This window comes from Corapipo altera, unplaced genomic scaffold (assembly GCF_003945725.1).
Source record: "Corapipo altera isolate COAL_440 unplaced genomic scaffold, ASM394572v1 55, whole genome shotgun sequence".
In the NCBI taxonomy this organism is placed as follows: domain Eukaryota; kingdom Metazoa; phylum Chordata; class Aves; order Passeriformes; family Pipridae; genus Corapipo; species Corapipo altera.
This window is the reverse complement of record NW_020884882.1, coordinates 15,102,475-15,115,392: the sequence shown is the minus strand read 5'-3', so window position 1 is coordinate 15,115,392 and position 12,918 is coordinate 15,102,475. Positions and strand designations below refer to the sequence as shown.

General features: G+C 42.1%; 1 protein-coding gene across 11 annotated transcripts in view; it reads right to left on the bottom strand.

Moving 5' to 3' along the window:
• CHL1 (cell adhesion molecule L1 like) overlaps positions 1–12,918 on the bottom strand; it is a 137,035-nt gene that overhangs the window by 104,081 nt on the left and 20,036 nt on the right. For 10 of the 11 annotated variants that reach the window (XR_003527181.1, XM_027640215.1, XM_027640216.1 and 7 more), the window contains exon 2: positions 1,479–1,559. The exons of the other annotated variant lie outside the window; for it this stretch is intronic. The gene's annotated coding sequence lies outside the window, so the exon portion shown is untranslated. The remainder of the gene's footprint in view (positions 1–1,478; positions 1,560–12,918) is intronic. 11 annotated transcript variants of the gene reach the window in all.

Sequence of the window (12,918 nt, the reverse complement as noted above, 5' to 3'; positions counted from 1 at the left end):
TGACCTTTCCAGATGGCTGGGCTTGAAAGAGGGAAAGTTTATAAGCTGACTTACAAACTGACAAGAAAGTGAGCTTTTCAGGGCAGAGCTGCCCCTATAAAGAGATAAATGAAAATATAACCAGATTTTATGGAGATCTGGAATCACACAGCAGCTGAATCCCACTGTCTGATTAGCTGGGGTTTATCAGAAACTAGTGAATTATTTCCTACTTGAAACAATCACTGGCTATAAGGAAATAATCAATTTATGAGTGGGAATAATAAAAAAATAAAAATAATAAAAAAGTTAGAGAACTATTCAGAGACTATGTTTTATCAATAACTTTATCTTTCTGAATTTTACAGACCACAAAAGTTCACAAAATGAAATTCAGCAGCAGATGCACGAGATGTTCTCAGCCCTGCTCTCTGCAGCAGCCAAGGCCACGAGCAGAATACAGAAAATCCTAATAAATGGTAGCTCAGAAGAAAGTTATGGTGCAAATAATTCCCATTATGGGCAAATCTTTGGCCTTAGAGCTCCTATTATAAAAGTTAATGGGAAATGAATATATTGGTAGCACAGACTCCCTTTTCACCAGCCACAAACAGAAACAGAACACAGAATTATAGGAGGTTGTTTTTTTTTTTTTGAATAGGATTTAAAAATAAATAAATTAACAGCTAGAAATCCCTTGCCAGTGTGATTATTTCCTCCAAGCACATCTCACTCCAGGAAGGGTCCTCAGGCACTAAAATACCCTGGTAACAAACTGTCCTAGGGAAGTCCAAGCCATAAATAACTCCAGGGTTCCAAACCCTTTTTTCCCTGCTGAACAGTTGTTGGCAAAGCCACCACTAAGGCCCTGCTCTTCCGCTATTTCTCTTCCACAGGCCCAATTTTAAAGAAATCCAAGGTCCATCTCCCACTGTGGATCCAGTTCTCCAATGTTTGAGGTAACTCACTGTCCCCATAAACCACCACCAACAGCTGCTGGGGAGCAGAATGGGAGGCTGACCTTGAAATGATCAGAATAAAATAATTACAGCACCTTTTTATCTAGAACTGAGGGGGTTTTAAACTGTAAAATTACAATTTCCTCACCATGAGTTGCTACAACAGGATAAAGCCTGACTTGGGGCTCAGCTACACACACAATAACAAGTGACTGCCTGACTTGGAAAGAGAAGACAAACAAGCTCCATCTGACCTCAGAGAGCTTTCAGGCTTTGAAATCATGTCTGCATTCTTCAGGGAATTAAAATCACGTGGAATTACTCCAGAACACACTTACATGCACAAACAGATGTACACACCACACACACACACACGTGTTTAGGCTTTTATAGAAGGAATATTAAAGACAAAAATGGTCACAAAGGGGTCCAAAATGGTTACAATGACTTTAACTGTTATGAATCAGAAATGGAGGTAAATAAAATCTGCATCCAAACCACAAATATTTAATTTCAAAGAAAAAAACATGCATTTCTAACCAGTACATGCAGCTGCTTCTTCATCAATGCATGGTCAGTTTGTAGTTTTACATCTGAGGGGTTGTCCCCACTTTACTGCATCTAGAGAGAAAGACAAATTTGGGATTTGATAAATGGAATGTCATGTGTTGAATTTATCTAAACCAGTATCTTTATCAGCACAATTTCTTTGCTTTATTTTTTTTTCCCCTCTGTGTCACTGAGTTTATGACTGATCTCATTCTCCTTGCCCTTCATTTAACTGGAAAAGGACAGGCTTTTCCATATTTGAATAACAGAAGCAACATACCCCATGGAATAGAAAAAAAATGGGCTGAAGTGAGAAAATCTGATTCTTGTTCTAAATCTGGTTTGTGACCTTGGAAGGAGTCACTTCTCTGCACCTCCATTTCCCCTCTGCTTCTTTGCCTTTCTTGTCTACTCCCATTACAAGCTTTCTAAAACCTGTTAAGTGTTTATATAACACCAAAAGATAAGGTTCAGCTTTCTTTGGAATCAAGAGATAACACAAAACCAGAAACAATAAACCTTATCAACCACCACTTACATTATTGCTCTCCTGTAGTTCCACTATTATGAAACACATTTCAAAATGATTTTCAATAGTTACTTCCCTTTCAAATCAAAAAAAAACCAAAAAAGGCTCATGAAAGGAAAGTGTATTCAAGGGGAAACAGATCTGGTTTATTACAATATATTCCACCTGTTTTCAACACGTTGGTCAAGAGCTGTATTTCTATATCAACCTCTCTAACAGCTGGGCATGACACACCTCTGCTGTTGACCTGGCACCTCGATATTCCCACCCACAGGTGGGTCACAGGAGGTTCTCTATGTGCTGGAAGCAAGAAAGCCAAGGGGAAGACGGGGGAGCTCCAAAACCACTTCTCCTGCTCTCTCAAAAGAGAGAACACGCACACAGTATAAATTCCAGGCCAACTCCTACGTCAACAAGGAGAAAGAGGAGCACACAAGGAAATTTTGGTCTGTTTTTACCTTTGTGGGTCACCTTTAAAAGTGATTTTCTTTCCAGCCTCTCTGTATGAATGACAAGATATTCAGTGAGATGTCTTAAGGGAAAAGAAGTGATAAAGAGGAATCCAGCTAACCTATTTTCTTCCTTGTCACTACCTGATAATCTCTTTATCTGGTCTGATCTCACCAGTTGCAGACAGACTTATTTCCCTACGGACAGACTCAATCCTTCTTCCAAAGTGCACATGTGAACATGCACCTCCTTTCCCACAGTGTTTTAAATTCACATTGGAACATCCCCTTGCTCTTTTGGGGTACATATAGACAGATTCAGCCCACACACAGATGCAAGTGTATTTTACACTGTACGTGCTTTAGTCTTTCAGATAGTTTCTGTGGTCAGGGGCACACCAAGAACATTTACATGAACCTCCCCCTCAACAGCAGTTTGCAATTTCACTGAGACACAATTCACCAGCACATATATTTTAAATTTCAACCCCTTTGTCGATAAATTATGGTTTGTGATGTGAACAGAAACCATTTTCTAAAGCTCTGCAGTGATTTAGGAACCTCGATTCTATTTTCAGCTGCACCTTAATCCTTCTTGACTTCTATTGAAGGTTTAGCTTAGACATGTTTGCTCTCCTGCTGGCAACACACTCAGCCTTTCAGAGGGCCTTTACCTCCACAAAGTAATGTGCCTGCAATTTGTAATGCCAAATGCAAATTGCCTGATCCACAGCCTGTGCCAGCTGGGCACAGCCCAACAAAGCTGTGGCAGCCTGGGCCAAGCCTTGCAAGACATGCCTGGGCTGGAAAACAGAGCAAACCCAATCCCAGTCCCACACACAATCACCAGGGCTGCAAAGGGGAGTGGGAAAATCCTTATGCTGGGAATCAGTGCAAAACAGGCCATTTGCAGGATTTCAGTTCATCACAGCCCTGGATTCAGAGAGTTCAAGACAAGATGCTGTTATTCCATCAGGTCTGGACTTCCTGCCATTACATTTCCCCCAGTTATCTCTATATTAAGCCAATTCCCTTGTAATTGATTAAAACCTCTCCTCCAAATTAAAAAAAAAAATCTCCCTTTTGTTTAGAGACATGGGAAGAAAAAAAAGAAAGAATTCAACATTATTTTAATCAGAGATTCTAAGGGAGGAGGGAATTTTTATTTGTATGTCCCCCTTCTCCTATTTTTTAATTTATCTCCAAAATCACAGCAGAGAAGAGTAACTCAAGTGCTTTATAGCCTGAATTCATTCTAATCAGCTGTCTCCTATCTTTACCAGCTGTTTGTCTGCTTCTCCCATTTATGCTGTGCATCTTGGACTTATTGATCTAGTAAGCTTTAAATTACAGCTATCCATGGGAAAAAAAAAGAAAAAAAAAAAAACAAACCAGGAAAGACCAGAGCTGATAAAGGATTTCTGAAGGGCTACTCAGTTTTGCTAAAAGAAAATCTTAATGGCATTTCCTGGAGAGAAGGTCTGTGGGGCTGAAGTTATTAAACAGAAGAAGAGCAAATAGAGCTCACAGGTTGGAGGAAAGAATTTATATCTAAAACATTTTCAGTGGAAAGTGTAGGAAAACATGTGGGAAAAAATACAGGATATAGTATTAATAACCTGATCTGTAGCACTGGGTGTATTGGGTTTATTAGAGCCATGTAGTTTGTAGCAGCTCTTGTTTCAGGTCTAGTTGAAGCAGTAAGGATTCACTGCTCCCCAAAACCACTCCCCAAAACCATTGCTCCCATCAAAAAGGCAGAGCAGGAGCAGAGCTGATTTCAGTGCCCACTGCAGCTTCAGCTCAGACACTGCTCAGGGGGTCACTCCAGGCTTTCCCCAGTGAGCTACTGGGGGTCAGAGGATCATGGAATGGTTTGGGTTGGAAGGAACCTCAAAGATCATCTCATTCCAACCCCACTTCCATAATCAGGGAACCTTCCACTGTTCTCCTGAAGGAACTCAGCTGACCATAAATATCCACAGTTCACCACAAATCCAACACTGCAGTCAGTGACACCAATTCCCACAGGAAGGTGATCTCAGCTCCTGACAACACGAAACACTTGCTGAAGGTTATCCAGCATATTGCTCAAGTTTCCTCTGTACCATGAAGGCAGAAAAACAACTTGGGTGTCTCTGCCCCAGGTGTTCCTGTTGGAAGGAAAGCACCATCATTCCTCCTGTGCAACAGGCACAGCCAGCTCTTGCTTCCCTGGCTCAGGTAAATGGCTCTGGCTGCAGCAAGATACTTAAGTTTAGAAACCAACCTATTTCACAAAGGGATTGCTGAAACCATGTATGTCTTAATGAGAAAACCTGTCTCCCATTCTGTGCTGAAAACTCAACCTGCTGCTTGGTTTTTCAAGGGAAAAAAATCTGCAACCTTACAAACTGGAATTTATGACAACTGTCCTAGAAACCTTGTGGCCTGAATCAAAGGCAGGTGCCCTGGTCTTTTAAATCTACTGGGATTTTTAAAGATGAGAAATTAAAATACAATCCTTTTCCTCTGTGGGTGTGGACAAAGTGTCTGTGTGTCTGGACACCCAGTGCTGCTTTCTGCTCTGCCAAGGCATTTTATTGTTCTGATGTGCCACAAGTGCAGTGGCTTTGCTCTTTCGATTTTTCCAGAAGATCAGAGGGAGCTGTCAGATTTCTGAGTGAGGGAATGCAGTTCATGCTTTCATTCACTCCCTGACTTTGACACTGTGTTGCAGCTCAGAGAGGTGCGGGGCAGGGCAGGGCAGAGGCAGCAGGGCACAAAGATGGCTTTGAGGCATCTCTGCTCCCTGTGTTGAGCTGCCCAGGGGCTGCCCTGCTCTCTGAGCAGAACCAGCAGCAAATGCTGAGCCAGGATTAGGTCTGGCATGACCTGCTGCCTCTGGCCATGCCACAGATGGCACAGGCAGATTCCCAGGCTCCTCCAGCTCCTGATGGCAGAGGAAGAGCAGGGATGAGTGGTCCCTGCAGCAATGTGACCTTCACATTTCATCCACCCATTTCTCCCTGACAAATCCAACTGATGAAGTAAAAACCCTTGAGTCGCTCTGAAAATGAGAAACTAAATATTTGAGTGTTACTTGAATTGTGCCTGCTACAGATCCCCACAACACAGAGCAAGACAATTCGTAGATTTGGCCCAGAGGACTTGACAAAGCAGGATGGTATCAAAAGCAGGGAATGCTGCCCAGGATGGAGCTCTGGCACTGCTTTGGATGCTCCTGAAGCCAATCCAGTCCTGCAGAGCTGAGCTCTGCACATCAAACCTTCCGAGCCCTGGCTCTGCCCTGCAGAGCAGACCATGAAGGTTGATCCTATTTCAGTGACACGTGGGTGGCAAAGGGATGAAAGGACCCCAAATCCCAGCAGCCAGGCCTGGGCAGTGTTTCCATCAGCTCCAACTCCACTGCCAGTGAGGAGTAAGCTCCACTTGTGCCTATTAACAGCAGGGTTTTTAAGGAGGAAGTTTTTTCAAGCAATAAAAAGATGCATTAACCAGCTCAGAAAACAGCACAGGATGAAATGGATAAACTGCCACAGCAAAAGGTCAATGTCCTTATGGCTTATGGATCCCACACAGGTGAAAAATGTGCTAAAGGGATTATTTACAGTGATATCTTCAGATTAATACCAAGTACATGAAATTAGTATGGGTTGAGAAAAAAAAAAGCAAGAGAGAAAAGAACATCTTTAATAAAGAAACAAACATTTTAAGTGTAATTTTACCCATGTGCATTATGAATACAACCCAGTGTGCTGAGAAGAGTCAGCACAACAGTTTTCCATTTCTTAAACAATATGATTATTTTCTCTTTAGCAACAGTAGGATTTATTAATTTTACAGGAATAACATTAAGAAGTCTAGTTTAGTAGACATGTTTTGCCAATATTTCAGTTTTCCCGCTAGGAAATGCGTTTCTGGTCTGTCTCATATTTAGAATAAGGTGGCTCAATAACACCAAACACAATGTTACGAGTTGCTCAAATATCTGTTTATTTATTACTAAAAGGACTATCAGAACATGAAGAGAGCCTTGAAATACTAATCATAGCTGTCTAGGACCATCACATGATGTGAGCCAACAATTCCTGTGATTTACTGTACCAATAAAAGAAGGCAGCCGTGAACATTTTTGTAAATCAAGTCTATTGGGCCAGATTTTGCTCCTTGATTACTCAGGCATAAGAAATGTTATAGCACTTTACCAGTACATAATTCAGGTGATGAATTTAATAATATGGATAGGCAGCATTAAAAGCTGTTACAATGTTTACCAGAGGGAAATCACCTTGGCTCCAACTAACACACAAAGGCTCATGCTCACACATGCACACACACACTCTCTCTCTGAGGTTTGTCAGGGCAGCAGAGCCATTTTTCCCCTAAAAAAAATGCCAAGGTCTGTGCAAAATCACCCAGGTCTCATGTAGAGCTCTGCCACACCACCCCAGGAGGTGAATGCTCAGCAGTTAAACCCTGTGCCATGACTTGCACGCTTGTGTTGAGTTTAAATTTGCAGTTTACACCAGGTGTTACGATCCCTTGAGGGAACCTGTGACTGGCAGAGAATCACCTCTGTCAATATTTCCCTCCTGGGTCGATAAATCCTGATAGTCAATAAAAGTCAGCGAGCAAAACCAACCCCAGCAGGAGCCTTGGGGTGAAATTTGGCACTCTTAGTACCTGCCTATTAGTTAGAATGATTCTGCATTTAGGGTCCCTGAGGTATAGAGAGCACTTTCACTTGGTTTTAATAACCTTCTAATGCACAAATCTGTGTTACCACCTTTCCCTGAGCTCTTCAACATGGATTGTGTGCAAACTGAATGGCACATGGGCTGAGAAAAGGATTTCTCCTGAAGAGGAAAGGCAGCACCCTGAGTACCTACCAGCTGAAAAATATCCACCATTCTCCAGGAGACCCATGAGTTCCCATCACAGTACTGGGGGTTTAGGAATGAAAACAGCCAAAAAAACTTAGTTCTGTGGTTTTTTAAGATATAAATTAGTTTTCAACTATTCACACCCGTGTGGCAAAACACGTGGTCCTTCTCAGACACTCTGGAGCAAATCTTATCATGGAGTCAGAAAATCCCAGAATGGTGTGGGTGGAAAGGGACCTTAAAGCCCATCCCATCCCACCCCTGCCATGGGCAGGGACACCTCCCACTAGCCCAGGTTGCTCCAAGACCCGTCCAACCTGCCCCTGGACACTTCCAGGGATGGGGCAGCCACAGCTTCTCTGGGCAACCTGTGCCAGGGCCTCCCCACCCTCACAGGGAGAAATTTTTTTCCTAATATCCAGTCTAAATCTTCTCTTAGTTTGAATCCATTCTCCCTTGTTCTACCACTGCATAAGTAGTCTCCAACTCAAACAAATCAGTGTAGGTTTTTTAAAGTTATTTTTATTTACACCATCTGACAAAATATTCCCTAATGTGTCCTGGATATAAATTTTATGCATTATGCAAATTTAACTGAGGATACTCTTCTCCACTCTACAACACAAAAGTCCATCATATGTGAGCTGCCACGATACATGAACTCCAAAAGATCAGAAGAACCAAACCCATGACAGTAAGTACAAATAACACACCCAGGGTCTTGAAATTATTTTAAAAATAATCCATTTTGTTGCTTCCCTCTTCACAACAAATTTCGAGTATAGTTTTAATTAAGGAATATTTTCTTCCTGTTGTGAAGACAGTTCACTGTTAATTTATAATTTTTAGAGTCCTTTTTTCCTGGAAATGTCCTGTAAATGCATATGGATGCTGTCCAACATTAAAACTGGAAACTTAACCTTATAATATGTGACTCTATGTTCAGATTGCTAATGATCATACAAACTAATAAGTAACTTATTTGGCACCTAAAATGATAAGCAAAGCCAGGAAACAAGCAAACCAAAAGATTTCTAGACCCAACTGGCAAATGATTTACAGACTAAAAATTTCTCTAGAGATTAACTTATAAAAGTTAATGACTTTCAAGCAGAAGGCAAAAATGAAGTCAATAGTCTGAAGTTGTTCATTATACCTCATTTGTTCAATTCTAATCTTGATTTGGTCATCAACTCTCTGCTTGTTTATAAGACAGTCAAGCCACGCAAACAAAGTGATATTTGTTCATTTAACAATACTGAACCCTTAGACAGCATTTTTCATCATCGAATCTCAAACCCTTCTCCAGAGAAGGAGAGCTTTGTTATCCCCGATTCAGATAAGGAAATTGCAGCAGAGGGGATAATTGCAGAGCCAGAAATAAAACTTCCGAGTACCAGGCTAATGACCCAAGTAAGAGCACAGGGCACTTGATTAGCACAGAGACAACTGAGGTCAAGATGGGCCATTGCAGCATTGCAACTTTTGAACTGTTGAAAGCATGAAGAGAAAAGTGCACCGGGAAAAATTACATTAATTCAAGTGCTTTCCACTGGCACTTAAGATTTCAAGTGTTCTGTTAACTCATTCTGCCCACAGACATGCAGAAAGACGATCCCCCATCAGGAAAGGTCATTAAGGATATGGTTAAGTTATTAAGGTACTCCAAATATTTAGAATCCAATAGGGTTTTGAATTATTTTTAGTCCATCAGAACATGTTGGAAAAGGCACTGTAAAGGATTAAAAGCTGTTAGAATCTATGCCCAGGAAACAGAATTTTCCTCAGAAGAGACTAACGAGTCAGAATTATTTCTCAAGACCTTTATGCTGTGCTGTGAAACAGGTGATGGGTTTGCTGGGAGCTTGTGGGTCAGATGAGAGAGGAGCAAGGAGGATCTTGCTGTGGGGGTTTGCTGCCTACCACCCAGGCAAGAAATGGAAGTGGATAAAGCTTTATGGAGCCTTCACAAAGGCCCTGATCATCCTGGGGGACATTAAGCACCCTGGTATTTGCAAATATGGCACTGGTGGTGCACAAGCAACTGAGATTTGCTGAGACAACATCGGTGCTGAAATTCAGGGGGGCAGTTTGGCTTCCTCAGAGAGATAGAAGGTGTGGTGCTGTGGGTGACGGCCCTGGGGTGCAGAAGGACACAGGAAAGCTCCTTGATCTTCCAGGGAAACATCCTCAAAGCAGGAGAACAATCCACCCCGAGGAGTGGGAAGTGGAGCAGACGTGGCAGAAGGATAACTTGGCTGGACATGGAATTCCTGACTGATTTCAAACACAGAAAGAAGTGAACAGAAGGTGGGAGTGGGAACTATCCAGAAGGACTACAGAAGCCTTGCCCAAACTGCAGGGAAAAAATTAGGAAAGCCAAAGCCAGGTGGAGCTGAAGCTGGCAAGAGACAGTACAGACAATTAGAAAGGTTCACCCGTAGGTACAACTGCAGCAAAAGACCAGGGAAAATGTGGGTGACTCCTGAATATGTCAACAAAACTACTAACAAAGGGCATAAAGGAAGGATGAGGCATTCAATGACATTTTTGCCTCAGTCTTTATGGGCAAGGCCTCCTCTCAGGCTGCCCAAATCCGTGGTCCTGATGTCTTTGTCTAGGGTAGGGAAGTCCAATCTATGGCAGAGAAAAATTGTGTCAGGAGGTACTTAATCAAACAACCTACAGAGGTCTGTGAGTGTGCAGGAAACAGGCTGACATCACTATGAGGCTGCTCTTTAAGTCTTTGAAATGTTGTGGCAATTGGGGGATCCTTCTGGTGACTGGAAAAGGCAACTGCCATGGCCACCCTTGAGAAGGAACAAGACACAGCAACATCCAACTGCCTGGTGACTGTCACCCCAATCCTAAAGATAACAGAACAAATCTTCGTGAAGACAACTTGTTCAACCTCTTCACGTCTTCATTAACAACTGAGACAATGAGAGCAGCAAGTTCCCAGGTGACAGCAGAGCTGGGGAGCTGCTGACACGCTGGAGAGCGGGACGGATGTTCAGTGGTGTCTCAGCAGGGCTGGAGAAAGCAGCTGACAGAAAACTTCCAACATTCAGCCAAACCAGACATGAAACTCTGCAAATTGAAACCCACGGAGCAGAAAGCAGCTCCAGGGAAGACAGGCTGAGGGTTGAACAGGAGCTGGCAGTGATGGTGATGGATGCCAACCTCACGCCGGGCTGCGTTTGCAGGAGCAGAGCCAGCAGGGCAAGGAAAGCAATTCCTACTCTTTATTCAGCACTTGTGAGACTGCATCTGGAACAGAGCGTCCAGTTTTGGTTTCCCTGTTACAGAACACTGACAAACTGGCAGAAATTCAGCAGAGAGAACCAAGATGATGAAGGGGCTGCAGCACAGAACTGAGGAGAAGCTGCTGAGGGAAGTTGTTTGTGTAGCATGGAGAGAGAAGGCTAATTGCTGTTTTCACCCGGACAAAGCCTTGAGCAGCCTGATCTAACTTCAAAGCTGTGCCTACATTCAGCAGGAGGATGGACCAGATGACCTCCAAAGGTCCCTTCTAATCTAAATTATTCTAAAATTTTAATGGCTTCTCCTTCCCTTGTACTTATCACAGTGCATTCACTCGCAAAGTATCATTTGGAAATAATTATTCTGACTTTGTGCAACATTTTCAAATGCAATCCAGAATTCCATACATATTTGAGAAGCATCCAACCGCAGGTGAGGAATATCATGGCCTAAAAGCCAGTCAGCTGGAGCCAATTAAAGCACCATCAACCTCCCATCACACCAAAATGCCTAATTGAACTTCCACCCTCCATGCAAGATGGAGATTTTTGCCTCCTCCACAGAAGCCCAAAATGAGGGGTTCACTGCTCTGGGTCTCTGCAAAGCAAGATCATTATCAAAACACAACGATCAAAACAGGAGACGCCTTGCACTGATTAAAATAATGTTATTCCACCCTCGAAGGGAAAAAAGAACATTTCCCCTGCAAAGAGATGACCTCAGATGTTTAGTCAGAGACACCCATTTTTACCCTCCTGGCTAATGCAGAACATGAGCAGGAGCAAGTGCCACCCATGCATATTTAGAATTAAACTTCAAAAGCAAGTGGTTCATTAACATGAGGAAAAACAAGATGTGTTTGAATGATCGTTAGTCACGGTCTAATAAAACCTGAGCTTGGGCTTAGAAAGAAGAAAAAAAAGCTAAAGTGTATGTTGACTGAAATATATAAACTTCCAATGAAAATCAATTGGTATTTATAGCTGCTGAATAATGCACTCATTACTATTCATTCTCATTACTGTGCATTTTGCAACTGTCACAAAAAATATGGTGACTGACTGACAGCTTTTAAAATATTTTTATGCCTCAAGAACCAAAATAGCTGAAAGAGAGCTGGAATTTGGAATTCAAAAAAAACCCGGACAAACTGCCAGTAATACAGCAACCTAACCTTCTCTTAATTTCATTTTTTTGTGCAAATTTGCCCTGTCTTCTGAGTTAATTTGAGTCATCATTTTGCTTTTCTCCTTTTTTTGTGGGGGAAAAGAATCATTTTTCCCTCCTATTTGGCTTTACTAAGCTGTGAAAAATCTCTGTATATCAGAAAGAGTACGAGCAACATTTTCCCCTAATTAGTCCATAAAAATGCTAATTTCTCTAATGAATCAGATTGAAATATCACAGGAGTAGGTAATAGCACAAATACAGAGTTTGCTTATGGGGTAGGCTCTTGCTAATCACTACCACAGCACTGGGCTACTCACGAAACCAGTCCTATAATGAGGTTAGAGAGGCAAAACATGCTCATCTCAATTTTTTTGAGCCAAAAAAAAAAAAAAAAAAAAAAAAAACAAACTTCCCTATGCATTCCCAGCAACCTTGAATTCATGTCTACATGTGAAGAAAACCAGACCCCCAGGATTTACAGCCCAACCCTTCCATCCCCACACAAGCAGAGGTCCTCTGCCTGTTTACTCAAGCTGAGGATGGGGCTATAAATCTTTATTCTGCCCAATTTCATTGTTAATATAATCCATTTCTGAGACTGATAAAATAATACTTTCTTTTTTTTTTTTCATGGACCGGTAGCTAATAATGTCACCACTTTGAATTACACAAGACTGAGGTCATTGTCTGTCTGCCCCACAGCATCTCTCTCTAATTTTCTTCCTGTCCTTACACTTTTGCTTTTGCCTTCTGTGCTGGTACATACTAAGGCACTTGTATCCAGGAAGGAGTGGTCTTTCTCCAAGTCAAAAATCTAGTAGAATCAATGAGCTCTTAGAGGAAATCTCCTAGGGTTTGACCTTCAGGGTGGCCTTTTCCTCTTTAAACCCCGTGTAAAACAGCAATTCTGCCAATCAGTCCTCAGGAAAAGATTTAAAGAAAGGGACTGTCGCCCATTGGTGGCACCAGAAATCTAAGCAGGAATTAAGCAGCTTGAAAAAGCCTTTAAATTCAACTTGCCATTCTCCCAGAGCTCTGCATATATTCTTCATGGCCCTGTGTTCCCTGAGCCCTTTGATCATTCCATATTGAAGTAGTCTCTTGTTTAATACGCAGCTCCGATGACTCCACGA